This window comes from Strix uralensis, chromosome 1 (assembly GCF_047716275.1).
Source record: "Strix uralensis isolate ZFMK-TIS-50842 chromosome 1, bStrUra1, whole genome shotgun sequence".
NCBI classification, from domain to species: Eukaryota; Metazoa; Chordata; class Aves; order Strigiformes; family Strigidae; genus Strix; species Strix uralensis.
In genome coordinates, this window is record NC_133972.1 from 110,718,859 (window position 1) to 110,737,553 (window position 18,695).

The 18,695-nt window shown below is 42.3% G+C and overlaps 1 protein-coding gene across 3 annotated transcripts in view; it reads right to left on the reverse strand.

The window, feature by feature from the left end:
- The window catches only part of ZNF407 (zinc finger protein 407), a 359,684-nt gene that overhangs the window by 330,478 nt on the left and 10,511 nt on the right, over window positions 1-18,695 (reverse strand). Inside the window, exon 2 of one of the 3 annotated variants that reach the window (XM_074877178.1) lies at window positions 2,164-2,244. The exons of 1 other annotated variant lie outside the window; for it this stretch is intronic. The gene's annotated coding sequence lies outside the window, so the exon portion shown is untranslated. Of the gene's footprint in view, window positions 1-2,163; window positions 2,245-6,406; window positions 6,629-18,695 lie in introns of those variants that run through there. One more of the 3 variants, XM_074877186.1, reaches the window with a different exon arrangement.

Genomic DNA, 18,695 nt, shown 5'->3' on the forward strand with positions numbered 1-18,695 from the left:
CGTGGAGGTTTTGTTTCCATATTTAATCTAATTTTAAAAGACATCCTACAGTCACAATTCAGCACCATCTCACTACCTATGAAGAAGAAAATTAACACAAAAAATGAGAAAAATATCGCTTCTTGAGCTGCCACCACCATGCTTTACCAGATAACAACACAGATTTTTGTATTCTTCCTACAAAGCTTTTTTGTATATTGATATAGTATCTGCTACAGTTCTATACAAAAGCATCAGTCATTTGCTGACAGAAGATGTTTTCTCTGATGGAAATAGAGAACATTTTACTTGAGTGGTTTTTTTCCTCTGGTCCAAAAAATAGTCCATAATTCCTCTATGCCAAAAGGTGGAGAGAGTGTAGTTAAGATTTTCGATGTAAAACTTGCATTGCTCTAATCCTCAGATGAAATTTAGAAAGTAGTAATCTTAAATTAAGATCAAAAGGACAAGCAATTTAGTGATGATCCTTAAACCTGTAATGAACTGCAAAGTTCCTTAACTTGATGTTCAATACAATTTTATTTACTCATTTTTTTTGGTCATATGCCAGCTCTTTGATGGAAGGGGTAGGGATGTGTACAGAAGAACCCAAAGAAAGTATATTTACAAGTACTAAATTCCACTTTGGTTTTTTCTTTTTATGATAATCCTGGCATTAGAATTCCCAAAGCACTTCTCAGTCAGAGTACTATTGTCTCCAAGTATTTAGTACCCAGTCTGCAGTGTTTGTAAAGGATGTGACATATGGAAAACAGAGTTTCTTTTTTTTCTCCAGTAAAAATTCTCCTTTTTCAGACAATTAATTCTTTCAATGAAATCATGGATACAATGAAGCAAAATCATTTTAATGAGCTCCTTAAATAGCCTGCACAAAACTGAATATGAACAACTCATCTCAACATACGACCTTTGTGTCAAATAAACATCTCATTTTCAAGGGCATAACATCCTTCCTAAATCAAATCATAGGTCTGTCTTATGGCCTTACAAACTTACCTCACTTCCTTCAGAGAGACTAATCCAAGAGAATAGTCTCCTCAATAATGGAATACAAAAGACAATATGGTTGTTGGTTCAAATGGAACAAAGATCACCTTTATTTGGGGGAGTATTTGATGCCATCCATTACAAACATGTATTTGCCCTTGTAGCTCAAGAATGCTGGAACTCTGAGCTTTGCACTGTGAGCCTGTTCTTCATGTAAAGCCACTCATTTTCCTAGGGCATTAGGACTTCCACGGAGATTTCCAAACAAGATACAGGCTTTCAAAGACTAAAGACTTTGAAACTGCCACACTGATGTATCTACAATAGTTTAACAAAATAAAAAGCCCACTGATAGTCATCACTTGTGTATCACTGAAAACAGCAAGTTATCTGCACCCATTAACTTCATTTTCATGCAGGCATCAGAAAGAACTGTTATGGCATAAGGGGGAAAGGCACCCTGCAATACTACTCACATCCTTCTTGCTTCTGCTTCCAAACCACTGAAAGTCCTGACATAAAGAAAATATTCTTTAATTCACCCCCAAAAAGATGAAGATAAAAAGAGTAGGCTCCCTAGTTCATCATCCGCTCACTTCAGAAAGAGGAGAATGCTGCTAAATGCAGCAGAGACCACCGATTAGATCAGCTTTGAAGAGGAAGTCAAAAAAGAAAGACATGGATACACACTCATTTCAAGTGCTGTCAGAATCAATAGGCATGTATGTCCAAGACAGAGAATAAGAGGAAATGCACTAGTTTCTCCTAAAAATTGTTTAATAACCCCGAGATTTTCAATTTTTGAAAATTTAAAAAGGTCCATATATTTTGAATTGTAAATTCAAAGAATTTTGACTATTTCCAGAGCAAGGCATACATATAACAATAGCAATAAAAATATTCAACAGAACCTCCCGAGGATCCAAGAAAGATCATATTCATATAGCACTGTGATATTTATGGAAGAAAAGCACTGTTTAAGTATTCTCAAAACACTTTAGAGAGTTTATCAGGTCCATTAAAGAAATGTTCATTTTTCACATACAGTAATGAGTCCCACGGTTTGTGGGAATTCTCAGAATGACATGGTTTCATGTGAGATGCAATTCTCACCAACTTCACCAATTAAAACTGTAGAGAAGCAAAAAGTAAATGCAATCTGAATCTCTTTCCTACCATAGGTTGTAGTACCTTCTTATGTACAGTGGACCGCTCTGGAATTCATCAAAGGAAGCACACAGGCACTATCACTGACACCTGAAAAAAAAATGTTGGAAGTCTTAATTTTTTTTCCTGCACTTTGGCAGCAAAAGATAAAAGTAATTTGAAATTGCTGCTACCTGTAAACGGGCTCTTGGAAATTTTACCCTAGAAACCTGGTCCTAGAAGCCCTGACTCTGTTCTCCTTTAAAATATAGGAAGTATGAACTTCCTAGATGGCTATTCTGGTGTTTGATACTTGCCAAGATGTACTAAATTTCCATCAACTTTTGCTCAAAATTAAACCAAAAAGATGGCTTTGTTGGCCCCTTGTTTTAAACTACCATATCATACGAAAAGCAACAAGAGGCCTTCATCATCACAGCCTAGGATGTATTTGTATACTAACACAGTTTAAGCAGGCTCAAGAAGGTAGCAGCACCAGCACAGGTGAAAAGGCCAACACAAATGGCCAGCTTGCTGCTGGCTGAGAACTTAGAACCTGTTATTTTGAGTAACTTGAACCAAGATGCAGAGAGGAAGTACAAACAGGAAAAAATGCAAGTTCTTTCTTGCAGGGAAGAAGAAAAAAAAAAGAATTTATTTGCATTGAAACATTCTCTTCATTTTTTATATAACAAAAACATTAAAAAGGAGATATTGAGAATTTTTTAGATATTTATTACCCAGCTATTCACTGAGCCATAGCTCACTGAATATAAAAAAAAGAACTTAACCAATACCATTTTAAATTAAAGGTAATTAATGCAAGTATGCCAAAAATTCACGGCTAAATTAAATAAATAAATATTTAATAAAAAGGTGGGGGGGGGAAAAAAAAAAAAAACAAACCAAAACAGCAAATACTTGTGAAATCAGGACACCAAAACTATAGAAAAGGCATTAAGGCGCGAAAATGGCAGAAAGTAATAAGGGAAATTTAACATGTTTTAAATACTAGTACTTTCTGACTAATCATTTTAACTGCCTTGCTGTGAGAGACTGAAATGTCCTATGACTGTCTCAAAGCCTGCTTGTGTCTGTGCAAACCTCCAAGAGAAGCTGCTGCGGCCTGTGAATTGGTCTGGGGGATGTCGCCCAGAGAAGCGGGAGTGTATTGAAGGATACACCCCCCCACTTCTTTGCGGTTGCACTGTCGGACTCCTTAGACAAGCCTCAAAGGGGCAGAGGGTGCTGAGCTGGCCCCATCCTGTAGCCATTTGTGGCTCTGTTGTGTAGGCCAGACCCCATGCATGCATTGCTAATGAACTGACAAGAGGCAAACGTTCCTGCCCTGAAGCCAGATGCAACAAAACCTGTGGGACCAGAGAAAAAAAAACTAAAGGTGAGCAGATATGCTAATCAGTGGATACAATGAACTTAAAAAGGCAGCAGAAAATTTTGCTCAGTGTGCATCCACCATCGAAGCCAGATCCGTGTGCACCCACCACTGAAGAACTGAAGACTGAGGACCAATGGGACGCCGCTGGATCCATGGTGCTGACTATTCTTGCAGCCCTATCCCGCATCCTTGCTTTATTTCTGTCTTTTCCTTCCATTCTGTCCTATCGCTACCCCTTCTTCACCTTTTTAATAATAAAAACCTCTTTTGGGTATACGGCATTTGACCTCGTTGGTGTCTTAATCTCGCTCTTGGGATCGTATCAAAACCTCCCCCGACATTGGATCAGGACACTTGCCTGTAGCTCTTTAATGACTTTCTACTAAGGTAAATCAGGTTCACATGGTTTAGCTTACTGTATCTATCACCATCTCTTAACTTACGGAGGCAAAGAACGAATGTAGTAATCTGTGTCTATATGCACACGCTTCTCTGTTGTGCATCCAATTTTCCTCTTGTCAGCTACCTATTCAAGTAGCTCAGCTGGAAAGAGTTGCATGAGTTTTTGTCTGAACAGGTAACATAAGGATAAATAAGGATTATTTGCGTGGTAGGTTAACAAAGTTTCAAGAGAAGAATACAAAGCTTACATATGCTTCCAAAGAAAAGGAGAAATTAATAAAAATAAAAGCATTCTGATGACACCTGGTGGCCACTTTACACAAGGAAGTAATTGCATTTCATCTGAGAAAAGCAGATCAAATAGAAATGTGTTAATGTGTTCTTTTGGTAAGCATATCTACAGAAATGACAGCTAATACTATTATCAGTTAGAATATATACTCATTGGAATATATATGCTTACGTGTCTGTATATATGAAATTACTGTATTACTGGTGTAGACACACAGACATACTCAAAAATGTAACTATTAAAGACAAAACCTGTTTTTCTGTACAATGAAATAGAAATGAGCATACTGGAAGTATTTCAGCTCAATCCTACAAGACATATGAAACCAACTTTCTTTTCAGTTTTCATTTCCCAGCTCGGTTGCTTAAATAAGGCAGAGTGTGATAGGGGAGAAGCACAGGGGAAGGAAGCGGGGGGCTGCCTTGCACCAGGGTGTACTCAGAAGGACTCCGTGCCACAAATCCCTGCCACAACACATTAGTCCCCCAGCACACTTCAGCAAAGCATAAGAACCAGCCTTTACTTCTCTGTGTCACTGGATCTCTAACAAAAAGAAATTAATATCTATCATTAGAAATTAGTATAAAAAGGTGATAGCTGTACACAGATCTCAGCTGCAGAGGGGATAAACCCTTAACGTGCAGGGGAAAAGCTGCATGTCAAATCACACCTTTTCTCCTTAATGGTTTCATATAATACGTGCAAGCAATCACAATAGTGCTGCCATCTCCTCCGCAACACATAGGGGGATTTTTTTTTTCCCCAATAACCTCGGATGATCATCAGTAAGACTTAAACCATGCACAGCTGTGCAAAGCTTGGCTTCCTCCCTAACAACTGTTATTTGCTTTCAGGTGAACAAACTCATGCTTCAGCCGAAGTCGCTGAACACCTTTTAAAGCTATGTACTTCTGCACTCTGAATAGTTCAGGGGGTTTATTCTGATTTCCATCACAGTCCATGTCAACAGATGGAAACAATGCAAGACAGCAATGGGAGGCATACAGATGTAACGGTAGCATCGTGAGTACAAGCACTGGCAACATGATATGATACAAAAATTATTTGTGACTCCTGTGGTGCCTGTGATAGCAGTCAAGAGCTACTGTTATGGCACAACATGGAGCCTCTTCCCCATCCTCAAGCCCTTCACCACAGCTAAGCCATGTAGCTACAAAACTGCTCTACAGAACAACCTTCACTCCAGCAGAGGACAGATGAGACACTGAAGGCCCAGCAGGCTCCCGCTTCTCCCCAACAAAACGCACTCCTGGTCAGTGGACAAAGAGCAGAGGTGAAAGAGGGAGGAGGCAGTGTTACAGCAAAAGGCTCTGCACACCCGGGAGAGAAGGACCAGGGGATGCCACCTCAGCACATACCTTGTACCACAGCCCGTACAGTGAAACCACATCTCCCCAGGACAGGTCCTACCCAGCTAGAACTGAAGGAGGGAAGGAACTAAGGAGAAGGGACAGCCCCTTGCTGACACCACCATCACCTATAAAACCCCCATCTGCCTCTTGTCCAAAGCATTCACAGTACACTGATACTTTGAGAACAAATACCATGAAGGTTTCAAATGCTGCTGCTTATCAATAGCATCCATTTCCCCCCGTGTCTATTTGTTTCAATGCAACAAATTTGGTGTCTACCTAAATCAGTCCCTGAAATTCAGCTATCTCCCAAAACTAGCAATATGCCCAAGCATGTGCACAGTGACAGCAGGATTTCTCCTAGGCTTGATGTGAGGCACAGGTGTTCAAGTGCATTCCCAAACAAGGACTCACCTGGCAATTAACATTTTCATTTCTCCTGCAGGAACCGTGCATGCAGTGTAACATCAGGAACAGTTGTGTTGGGGACCTGACCACTTCTCTAATACCTACAAAAATTATGCAGCTTCATTCTGTTATATCTAAGAGCTGCAACTTGCTTACTAGTTTTCTGTTACTTGGGTATCTAGTGTGCAAAATCCTCTCATTATTTTGAAGCGCACCATGTTAACAGCTACACAAGACTACATCGTGCATTTCCTTCAGTTGCTGGTTTATCACAAACTCGAATCTCTGGTCAGCACCCACGCTATCAAACACCTCCCCAGGAAATATCAGTGATGGAACCCAAGGTGAGTGGAGTCTCCTTCTCCCCCCAGAGCCTGGCAGCCACACAGAGCCACTGCTAACCTGGCTGGCAGCTGGTGTGATCAGGATGGCACCGCAGTCCCCCTCTTCTGCAGGCTGGGAAGACGTGTGCCGGTCAACTTGGTGGCCCCAGGTGTTGCCTCCTGCTCCCCAAATCCCTCCTGGGCAGGGAGTGGAGCGTGCTGTTGGAGCCTTCCCGGATGCAGCTCCCAGCATCGCAGGAGGTTGCAGCGGGACCACACGGTGCTTGCCTGGGCGAGAGGACCTCAGGAGTTGGGTCAGGGCTGCAACTTGTGCACGTGGCCTCTGTATTTCCTCGATACATCACTTTCTCTTGGGAACGCGTTAGGAGAGTGTTATTGCTAAAAATACTACTAATTCCCTGAAAAGCACCGACTTAAAATCAATCCCACAAACTTTACTAAGATCAATAGGTTTTAATGAACACAGAAAACATACTCTGTGGCAACCACAGGCAAGTACCCGGAGACCAAGCTAGAGTAAGAAATTACACCTGCTCCAATGCTTTCCTGGGAGAAAAAAATTGACATATTACTAAGTAGGCTTATTGCTCAGCTCAAACGTCCCCAGGATCTGAGGGACCACAAGCTCACCCTTGTGGGTGACCTGTGTGGCGATTTATCACAGCAGAGCGCAGCCAGGACACAAAGTCAGATTTCCCCGCCTCAGACAGGGCAGGGTTTTGGCGCGGCGCTCTCAGCTGATCGAGCAGCCCAAATCGCAGCCCCAGGCCATTCCTCTGATGGAGCAATGCGGGCACGGAAAGCGGACTGAGCGCCGAAAGGGCTGCTTCCTACAGGCAAAGGGTGCCAGCATAGCCCATTTTTCTCTCAGGTGGTAAAAAGGGTATTAGTCCTGTATTTCAGTCATCAGTGGTCGTTTTCCTGATATTCATCCTGGGAAAACACTTCTAACAACTGCTACACTTTTCCTAGCTGTAATTACCAATGGAAAAGAGACAACAGTCTAAAATTAAAGCTTACAGATAACAGGAGCAAAAATACTGGTTTATGTCATTTACAGTGAAACCTAATGTTAAGTGTGCTGTTCCACCTTGTATGTTCCAGAAGACTTGAGAATTACATCCTATTTTTCCCAAGCACTATGATTCAGATTTTCACTTTCCAGTAAATTCCATAAATATTTGATAATCAAATACAACTTCTGTTTTGTTGGCTCCACAACTTTCCTCATTCTAAAGCACAAAATTATTTTGCTTTTTATATGAAGCAGGAAAGGAATTCACTTCTAACAGTGGCCCTGTAATTCCATTTTAAAATTTAAAATATCATGTAGCATGTGCAGCATTTTTCCAGAGTCTAATATCTGATATTATTTCTATAAACTAAACAATACAAAAAAATGTACTGGTTAAACCCCTGTAACAGCACAAATCACAGCAATATAAATATGCATAGGTCCTTATTACAACCATTATACTTTTCTCATCAAACTCATTCTGCGGTACTGTGCTAAGGAGATCTAAATATTCTTAGATGCATGTGCAATGGAAAAAATAAATACCCCTTCAATGGCTATGAATTCCTCACAAAATCCGCCCCCCCCAATGCATACACTTGGACTCTCAATTGCTTAGTAGGCATCTAAATGCCACTACCTGTGTTTTAAATTACTCTAATACCTACAAATGTCTAAATCCAACTGAAGTCAATGAGTACAGTGCATTTGAAAATCAAGGTATTTCTTTAGGTGCTTAAAAAGAATTTGGAAAGTAATGTCAGATATCCAAATTTCACTATTTTATCTCCAAAACTTATTATTCAGAATTGAACAAAATGACATAAAACCACATTTTTGTAATTAAAATTAGGTTTTATTTTGAAAACTCAACAATTAAGAATGCTTAGCTGCATTAATAATGCCTTCTCCAGAATGCTTCAAAAGAAAAATTAAGTTATATTACACTATTTTTAATAACTCGTAGATTTTAAAAGTGCCCAATTATAAATGAAAAAAGGATTACAGAATAAAGGTAGCAAATGCACAAATTCAATGCTATTAAAAGGCAGACACATGAGAACTCATGTATCTTGTGCCATTTGTAAAAAGGTTGTTTTATTATCAGTGTAACTAATCACAATGAAGCCATCTCTTACAATCAAAGACATTATAATGAATTTTCTTTACAGCTACAGAGAAATGGATTTGCTGTTCCATATCAAACTAGAACAGGCTGTATAAATTCTTCTTCATATTTATTGTTAAATGTAATTTTTATCTATAAAATCAGCCATGAACTATTAAAAACTGAAACAACAGAATTTATATCCTTTACTTAATTTAGTTTAAACGGTCTATTCACTAAAGAGAGGGAAAAAAGGTTACATATGTATTATAGCACACCCTCCCCTCTCCCCCCTAAGCATTTCCATTATAAACCCCCTAGTTTTTGGAATTTATAACTCAGCTGTAAAATTTCACTTCATACTTAGAGTTGGTATACTTTTCCTTTTACAAATTTAAAAAAAAAAAAATCTGTTCCAGGAGGAAGGCAAGAAAGGATGTGAGAGGAGAAAAGCAATCAGACTAAAAACTTTAATGCTTAGCCACTTAAATCAGTAAATAAGGGCCATCTGCTGTAATTCAGAGCCATCTTCCACCCCAAGAAAGCGGTGGGAGATGGTCAGCTGGCTGCACTGCAGCCCCTGGGCGGATGCGTGCCAGTTACTGACCTCCAGCTGCTGCTGACCCGGGCCAGGTTCAGGCTGGCAGACTGAGGAGGAAAACCTTCCTAGCTTACTGCTATCTCCTAGAGTCATCTGTACAACTGGGAACTGGACAAACTGAAAATGAGTGAGAACAGCAAGAAGCTGTCAGCGTTGGAGAAAAGACAAGACAAAACAAACCAGCACATCTTAAAAATGAACAATAAACAAAATAACATGTAAAAATGGGCTTCTCCCAATTATAAGACCCAAGTCTTGAGAGTTCAGGAACTGGAGACTGGACAACATGCAGTGAAATGAAAACTGCAACAGAAAGATAAAAGGCAGCCAAAAAGCATCAGAAGTTCATGGAAGCCAAAGGATCAAAGGGTATAAAAAGGGCTTTATTTAATAGAGCATGGACAAAAATTCATACATAAGAAGGTAGATGACAAAATGAAGCATGAAATAAGGCAACAAGAGACAAGCAACCTATGACCTTAAAGTGTAAGCTACAACCTAGGCTATCTCCTACTACCAGTATCTTTTTGTCAGCTTTCCCCTAGAGCACAACAAAAAGTACAAAAGCAAAATGTGCCTTCATTTTCAGAGCCCCTATTTTACAGGGGAAGGAATAGAAAGAAGTAGAAAGGGAGTAAAACCCTGCTCACAATGCAGCTGGTGAGTTGGTCAAGCTGGCAGGAGCAACAACCAAGCTACGCTGGGTGGGTGCCTGCAGTCACTGCCTCAGGGGTGCAAGGGAAGCTGGCAAAGACCTGGTGTCCAGAGATGCTCACAGCTGCCCCAGGTGATGCTAGACTCCTTTGTTTAGAGGAAACCACCAAGGCCATGGGTTCAAATGTAGACTTTATTCACTCTGTAACTACCTTTATTCATCAGAAAAGGCTCTCAGCAATTCTTTAACTACAGTTCATGTAGCCAATGTACATAGTTTGCAACCTATTCCCAGGACAATACAAATGAGTAATGTTTACAAATTCATTGGTTCTCTACAGTGACTCAGGCTTGCAGGTGGTCCTAGTTAAACAGTAGCCTTCACATGGAGATCCTTTGCTGAATCTGGCACACACAGCAGAGGATTATTTCCAAAATGAGGATATTTCCAAAATATGTATAAACAAACAAACAAAAAAATACAGTAGAAAGATATTACCTACACACCCTCCTGCCACACACTCAAAAAAGGTACATGAGGAAAAAGAACTACAAAGTATGAATTTTAAGGATCTAGTAGACATTGACATCATAATTGTTTTGATATTATAATTTGATTTGCAATAGAGATTAATAGCGAGGAACAAGAGAAAGAATGAGAACATTGGTGCTCTATGACAAACATATCCTTAAAACAACCAGACTCAACAGCAAAGGCTGAAATTCAGTAAAAATAAAATCAGTTACCAGTTGTTCTGGGTTCAGCTAGGATGGGGTTAATTTTCACAAGAAGCTGGGAGGGAGCACAGCCAGGTCAGGTGACCTGAATGAACTAGGGAAGGGGATATTGGGACACCATGCTGACCTCATGCTCTGTATATAAGTGGAGGAGCTGGCCGGACGTGGGGGCCAGATCTCAGCTTGGAAGGGAGCTGACTGAGGCTGGGGTACCGGGTGGTGAACAACTGCATTGTGCATCACTCACTTTCTATATTCTTTTATTAGTATCATTGTTGTTATCATTTTCTTCCCTTCTTGTGTTGTTCTATTAAGCTGTCCTTATCTCGACCCACAGGGTTGTACCTTTTTTCTTCCAGTTCTTCCCCCCATCCCACCATGGGCAGGGGATCAGCAGTGAGTGAGTGGCCCTGTGGTGCTTTGCAGCTGGCTGGGCCTAAACCATGACAGTCCTTTTTGGCACCCAGCATGGGGCTCAAAGGGTTGAGATAATGGCCAAAAATCTTACCAGAGCCTGTTAAACCAAATTTGTTAATACACATTTGTTGTATTATTCAAATAGTTGCTGGTCACAACATTGGTTCATTTGTTCATGTGGTGGGGTTGTGTAAATCCTTATACACACCATGTATTCCCTGTAGTGATGTTTATTACCTCTGGGAGAGGGAACAGGACTATCATTTTGTTGTACTGGGTAATGTTGACTTATGAGATAATTACATCACTGGTCATGAGGTGAAGCTGGTATTTGTATGAGGCATTGTTGTCATTCCTGTCCCTTGTGCGCTTCCTTTCAGAATTTATTAGTAATCGCACCCAATCTATGGGGAAGAGGGATACTTTCTCCTTCAGGCTAATTACAATAGTTTTTGAGAATTTTGAACGTCCTTGGGATGTTCAAGCCAGCATGATCTTAGTGCTATGTATCCTGAATGAGTCTCAGGTCTTGTTTAGGGTTACACAAAAATTTTTTCAGAATGCCACCCAGAGGTATGCCCCAGGGCTGGATAGTCCTGGGTGGCATGGCACATGAGACAATATGGGTAGGTATCTGAGAAATTCTCTCCCTCAGTGGTTTGGAACAAGTACAGGACCCTGATAAAGTGATGGAATATTTGAAAGAAAAATGCCGTGACTATTCCAAAGAGGTACAAATTATCACACTGTGCTGGGCCCCGGCCAGTATCTACTGAACACTGCTTGATAATATGCAGTGCCCTCAGGGGAAAGGGAGGGAGAACAGACCAACAAGCACTGCAGCTACCCCAACCCCAATGACAAGCACTGTGGCTACTCAAGCCCCAGTGACAGGCAAAGCAGCTGAACCAGAGAACCAATCTGTGCCAGTATCAGTCACACCTATACAGAAGAAGAAATACCAAAAAAAATCAGTTCACTTAGAGAGGGATGAAGGTGAACCAGGATCATCATAAGAACAGGAGGAAGAGACAGAACAAGAGAGACTCACCCGATCCCTATCCCTGAGTGAGCTGCGAGATATGTGAAAGGATTTCAGCCGCCATCCAGGTGAGCACATTATTACCTGGCTGCACTGATGCTGGGAAAACAGGGAACATGAATTGAAAGAAAAAACAATCACAGAAAAGGATCCTTCCTGGAAAGATGCCACTCCAGTTTCCAGGAGGCAGTTCCCCAAACAGAGTACAAGGGCTGATGTCACTTCTGATCCTTTTGAAGGGACTTCTAGTTCTTGTTTACAAAAAGTGAGTAATGAATACTGTGACCAGGACTAGAAGGGCCCTGCCTCTAGCCAGGTGGAGGAAGGGGACAACCAGGTTTACTGGACTGTGTGGATTTGATGGCCTGGCACATCAGACCCACAGGAGTATAAGACTCTGGTGGACACTGGTGCACAGTGTACCCTAAATGCCATCAAGCTATAAAGGGGACAAACCCATCTGTATTTCTGGAGTGACAGGGGGATCCCAAGAGCTAACCATACTGGAGGCAGAAGTGAGCCTGACTGGGAATGAGTGGCAAAAGCACCCCATTGTGACTGGCCCAGAGGCTCCGTGCATCCTTGGCACAGACCACCTCAGGAGAGGTTATTTCAAGGACCCAAAAGGGTGGGCTTTTGGTATAGCTGCCTTGGAGACAGAGGAAATTAATCAGTTGTCCACCTTGCCCAGTCTCTCAGAGGATCCTTCTGTTGTGGGGTTGCTGAGGTTTGAAGAACAACAGGTACCAATCACTACCACAATGGTGCACCAGCGGCAATATCGCACCAACCGAGACTCCCCAGTTGCCATCCATAAGCTGATTAGTTGACTGGAGAGCCAAGGGGCGATCCACAAAACTCACTCACTCTTTGACAGTCCCATACGGCCAATGTGAAAGTGTAATGGAGAATGGAGACGAACAGCAGGCTATCGTGGCCTGAATGAAGTCACACCACCGCTGAGTGCTGTTGTACTAGATATGCTAGAACTTCAACCTGAACTGCAGTCAAAGGCAGCCAAGCGGTACGTCACAACTGATACCACTAACGCGTTTTTCTCAATCCCTTTGGCAGCAGAGTGCGGGCCACAGTTTGCTTTCACTTGGAGGGGCATCCAGTACACCTGGAACAGACTGCCCCAGGGGTGGAAACACAGTCCCCCCATTTGCCATGGGCTGATCCAGACTGCACTGGAACAGGGTGAAGCTCTGGAACATCTGCAATACACTGATGACATCATCATATGGGGTAATACAGCAGAAGTTTTTGAGACGGGGAAGAAAATAGTTCAAATCCTTCTGAAGGCTGATTTTGACATAAAATGAAGTAAAGTCAAGGGACCTGCACAGGAGATCCAGTTTTTAGGAATAAAATGGCAAGATGGGTATCATCAGATTCCACTGGATGTGATCAAGACAGCAGCTATGTCTCCACCAACTAGCAAAAAGGAAATACAAGCTTTCCTAGGTGTTGTGGGTTTTTGGAGAAAGCATATCCCAAATTACAGTCTGATTGTAAGTCCTCTCTATGAAGTGACTCAGAAGAAAAATGATTTCACATGGGGCCCTGAGGAACAACAAGCCTTTGAACAAATTAAACAGGAGACTGTCCATACAGTAGCCCTTGGGCCAGCCCGGGCAGGACAAGATGTAAAAAATATGCTCTACACTGCAGTCAGGGAGAATGGTCATACCTGGAGTCTCTGGCAGAAAGCACGAGGGGAGACCCAAGGCTGACCCTCAGGGTTTTGGAGTCGGGGATAGAGAGGAGTCAAGGCCTGCTATACTCTAACTGAAAAGGAGAACTTGGCAGCATATGAAGGGGTTCAAGCTGCTTTGGAAGTGGTTGGTACCACAGCACAGCTCCTCCTGGCACCCTGACTGCAGGTGCTGGGCTGGATGATCAAAGGGAGAGTCTCCTCTACACACCATGCAACTGATGCTGCATGGAGTAAGTGGATCGCACTGATCACACAGTGGGCTTGAATAGGAAACCCCAGTTGTGCAGGAATTCTGGAAGTAATCACAGACTGTCCAGAAGGCAAAGATTTTGGAATATCACCAGAGGAGGAGGTGACATGTGCTGAAGAGGCTCCATTGTATAATAAACTGCCAGATAATGAAAACAATATGCCTTGTTCACTGACGGGTCCTGTTGCACTGTAGGAAAGCATCAGAGGTGGAAGGCTGCTGTATGGAGTCCTATATGACAAATTGCTGTGGCAGGTGCATCCGTCCAATGAAAATAGGGCTTCTTGGCTGCTGAAGGGTAGCAGCTCCTGACTGCCTTTGTTCTCAGGGCCTCGTGGTAATTGGGGCCTTTGGCCAATGGGAGCCGCTACTGACTACAGGTCAGATTCGGCCTGTGTATAAATGGAGTCCCCTGGGGGAGCCATTTTGAGCTCGTCCCCTGGAGCAGCACGCTGCGGTCAAGGACTCTCCCCTTGGGTCGGGACACCACCCAAGCAAACTCCTTGAGGTGCCTTGGGTCGGGACGCTGCCCTGAGCAGGTCCTCGAGGTTGAGTCCTCACTTGTCAGGTGAGTGATAGAGCATTTTGGGTTGACGTTAAACCCGATAGAGTTCTTCGTTATGCATTTTGGGTTGTCCTTAAACCCTAGAAAGTTGTTCTGTTCTGCTCTCACAGACATTCGAACCTGTAATTTACGGAGAGCTAATTAATTCTGTTAATAATAAATTTTTAATTTTTGGTGGTTGGTGGTTTATTTGAGAGCCTTCATAACAGTCGCAGAATCCGCTGAAGGAGAAGGTGAATCGGGCCAATTTGCAGAAGTGAAAGCCATCCAGCTGGCTTTAGACATCGCTGACCGATGAAAATGGCCAGTGCTCTGTCTCTATACTGACTCGTGGACAGTGGCAAATGCCCTGTGGGGGTGGCTGCAGCAATGGAAGCAGAGCAACTGGCAGCACAGAGGCAAATCCATCTGGGCTGCCCCACTGTGCCAAGATACTGCTGCTCAGCTAGGGAACGTGGTTGTAAGAGTACATCGTGTATACAACCATGTACCCGAGAGTTGGGCCACTGAAGAATATCAAAACAATCAGCAGGTAGATCAGGCTGCTAAGATTGAAGTAGCGCAGGCGGATTTGGACTGGCAACATAAGGGTGAATTATTTATAGCTCAGTGGGCCCATGATACCTTAGACCTTCAAGGAAGACATGCAACATATCTCGGGATCAAGGGGTGGACTTGACCATGGACACTATTGCACAGGTTGTCCATGAATGCAAAACCTGTGCTGGAATCAAGCAAGCCAAGTGGCTAAAGCCTCTTTGGTGTGGAGGATGATGGCTGAAATATAAATATGGGGAGGCCTGGCAGGCTGACTATATCACACTCCCACAAACCCGCCAAGGCAAGCACCATGTGCTTACAATGGTGGAAGCAACCACCAGATGATTGGAGACATACCCTGTGCCCCATGCCACTGTCCAGGCCTTGAAAAACAAGTCTTATGGTGACATGGCACCCTAGAAAGAACTGAGTCGGATAACAGGACTCATTTCTGAAACAACCTCATAACACCGGGGCCAAAGGGCACGGCACTGAGCGGGTATATCACATCCCCTGTCATGTACCAGCCTCTGGGAAAACTGAATGGTACAATGGACTGCTAAAAACTACACTGAGAGCAACGGGGGGTGGGACCTTCAAACACTGGGATACACATTTAGCAAAAGCCACCTGGTTAGTTAAGACTAGAGGATCTACCAATTGAGCTGGCCCTGCCCAATCAAAACTTCCCACGTACTGTAGAAGGGGATAAGGTCCCCACAGCGCACATGAAGAATATGCTGGGGAAGACAGTCTGGGTTATTCCCACCTCAGGCAAAGGCAAACCCATCCACAGGACTGCTTTTGCTCAAGGATCTGGGTGCACTTTGTGGGTGATGCGGAAGGATGGGGAAGTTCAATATGTACCTCAAGGGGATTTGATTTTGGGTGAAAAAAGCCAGTGAATTAAACTGTATGATGTTAATTGCAAAATAGCCCTGCCACTGGATGTCATCGCCACTACAGCTGCTGTGTGCCATATCAATGGTATTACAGTAAGAATCACGCAAATCAATGAAGGATAGACTTTGATGAAATCAAGCAAAGTGCAGCGGTGATGGAACTTGAACTGGCTTCAGCAGCTGGTGCCCAGCAACTTCCTCAAGATCAACATTGCCAATGTACAGGCCACACCAAATACCCCACCCACGATCTCCAGATGCAGCGTGCACCAATCCAACATCACACACCATCTCTCCTGCCCTGAAAGACTGTTATGACAGATGGAGCCCCAAAGTCAGGGATTAGATGAACACAACAGACACGTTAGCAGGAGGGCCCATAGACTAAGGCAATGACATCTGTGTGGGTATATATACGTGTGTGTATATATACATATATACACATATAAGGACGGGAAAAAAAGTGGTGGTAAATAATTGGAAAGTGTAGGATCTGGGCGTGACATAGATGGTGTGGAATAAGGGGTGGATAATCACAGAATCACAGAATCATCTAGGTTGGAAAGGACGTTGAAGATCATCTAGTCTAACCGTTGATGTTCTGGGTTCAGCTGGGATAGAGTTAATTTTCACAAGAAGCTGGGAGGGGGCACAGCCAGGACAGATCTCTGCTTGGAAAGGGGCTGAGTGTGGGGTACCCGGTAGTGAGCAACTGCATTGCGCATCACTCACTTTGTATATTCTTTTATTAGTATTGTTACCATTTTTTTTTCCTCTTCCTGTGTTGTTCTATTAAACTGTCCTTATCAAAACCCACCAGATTTTATCTTTTTTCTTCCGATTCTTCTCCCCATCCCACAGGGGCAGGGGGGGAGCAGTGAGCGAGCAGCCATGTGGTGCTTTGCAGCCGACTGGGCCTAAACCACGACACCAGTTTATGGAATTTATGTCAGATCATCAACAGGAAAAAAGTTGAAGGGAAAGGGAAGGCTGAACCAGGCAACAAGAATGCTCCAAGGGTTTGGGTGGCCCTATGGAACAAAAATCTGCACTCAATTCCCAAAATTCAACAGTCCAAAATCACTTAAGCCTGTATCCACCAGGGATGTCAGGCACTACTGAACTGCTCAATGACAAACTTTAAAATGCCTGATCAGAAAGTGAGATCTGGAGTCCTGAGTTAGGTACTGGTATCTCACATACAATACACAGAGAGTAGGAAAAAAACAGCTCCCACTCAATCCACATGGGAGAGCCTCCTCAACTAGAGGAGAAAGCCAGTGAGCATAAGTCCTAAATCCAGAAAAGGAGAGCTGCTATATTTAGCAGCCTGGACAAAAGAAAGAATATACTGACTCTGCAGAGCCACTACCATACTATTAACCTCTCACGAATCTGAGAAGCCTTGCCCTTGCACCTATGGCATGCCAGCTGTCCCAGCGTCCTGAAGAAGGCACCTAAGCAAAGCCTCCTCCTCCAAACCTACCAGAGCTGCTCGGTAACATGATATCCCCTAGTTTTGAAAACAGAGCAGAGCTTCAAGCCTGCACACCTCATGCAGGGATTAGTAAATTTTCATGATGATTCAGTAAAATCCACATTCACTCTAGGAGTATTTTTATTTTTTATGTTAGAAAGTGTATAGACAATAAGATTATTTCTATTTGAATTCATTATATTTATTAGAATTTATGGTTAAAATTTATTCATTACAAAACCACGTATTGAACAAACATGAACAAACATTTACTAGTTGTTCTACCTGCCAGCTGTTACTTAGTGGAAGGACATTGAAAGAGCATTAGGAACACTTTGTAGAACTATTCAAACAAATATCTAAAAGCAAAACCTCAACAACAGGACATTTAATAATTAAGCATATTTTTAAAAGTACTGGAATTTGGGGGAGTACTAGTTCTGAAAATGTGCCTTTAAATTACCCCTATTTGGAATGACTGGCATGACTGTATTATCTATACATTGCTTTATCCAGCCAACTCACTAAATCATTAAAAATATACACGACTGAGCTTCCGTTTGACCTGCAGTGACTCCTATATGTATTCTCAAAATTAACACAAGCACTGAACGCTACTAATCTTCAACTTGTAATAACTGATCAAAGAATACTGCCCTGTAATTCACTACAAGCTAAAATCATAGTGCTGAACTGTGCACTTTCAAACAAGTGGTTTATAGCTCTAGATTTAAAATGCAAAGTTTCCATTATATTTAATAATTAAAGTGCATGCTGTGTTATGGTTACATTTGGTGACTGGATTAGTAGTACCCCAACTGAGTTAAACAATGCCTTTTTCCTATTAGACTTCGTATTACCATATTATCTATTTGTTTAAGAAAAGGAAGAAAAAAAGCACAGCAAGGAAGAAGGAATAAAAAAGAAATATGAATATCAAACATACTGGAAGACAGTGAGGACCAAGACAGCAAGAAGACCTAGTATCAGCAAAATCTATACTACCTGAAAGGAGAAAAGCTGAAATATCTGTGCATTTAAAGTATGAAAACTTTTTAAAGAATATTCTCCCTTTGTCAATAAGGGTTCTCGCTCAAATCAAAGGGTTTAAAGCTCAGTTTGTTTTCCTAGATGCTGTCTCTACAAACTTAGGGAATACAGACATCACTGTCAAAGAATGGACTCCCTCAGGCTGTCAACTTCTTAATCAGGGTCTGACTTTGTTGCAAAGTGTGAAATTATGTAATTATTTATGCTTGGCAATTCTGATGGTTTAGACAATTCCAGCACTATGAACATCTTATTTTATAAAGTAAAA